The following is a 349-nucleotide window of genomic DNA, read 5'->3' as shown; positions in this document are numbered from 1 at the left end:
AGGGTGTCTTTAACTCATGAATTTTAAGATTTTGGTCAGCTCCGTGCTATTATACTAAGTACCATTAATCTTCTATCGAAGCACCTGCAATAAAAAAGCAATAAATCGTAATTTGTTTATTTCAATTTAGCTGGTCGAAATGCTAAATAAATATAGGTATGAATATAGTTGAATATAGGTTTAATTTCCATGTTGCAATATTTTATAGTATAGCTGATAAAGAACGTCTAGATTTATCAGTAAACATCAATGAGATTTTCGTTACAGTTATTGATTGACATTTTTTTTTCATATTCACTTATGATATCACTGTAGCCATATTTTTTATCTGTGTACCTTGATAAACTAA

This window comes from Penaeus monodon, chromosome 19, assembly GCF_015228065.2.
Source record: "Penaeus monodon isolate SGIC_2016 chromosome 19, NSTDA_Pmon_1, whole genome shotgun sequence".
NCBI lineage: Eukaryota > Metazoa > Arthropoda > Malacostraca > Decapoda > Penaeidae > Penaeus > Penaeus monodon.
Note: the sequence above shows the minus strand (reverse complement) of the source record.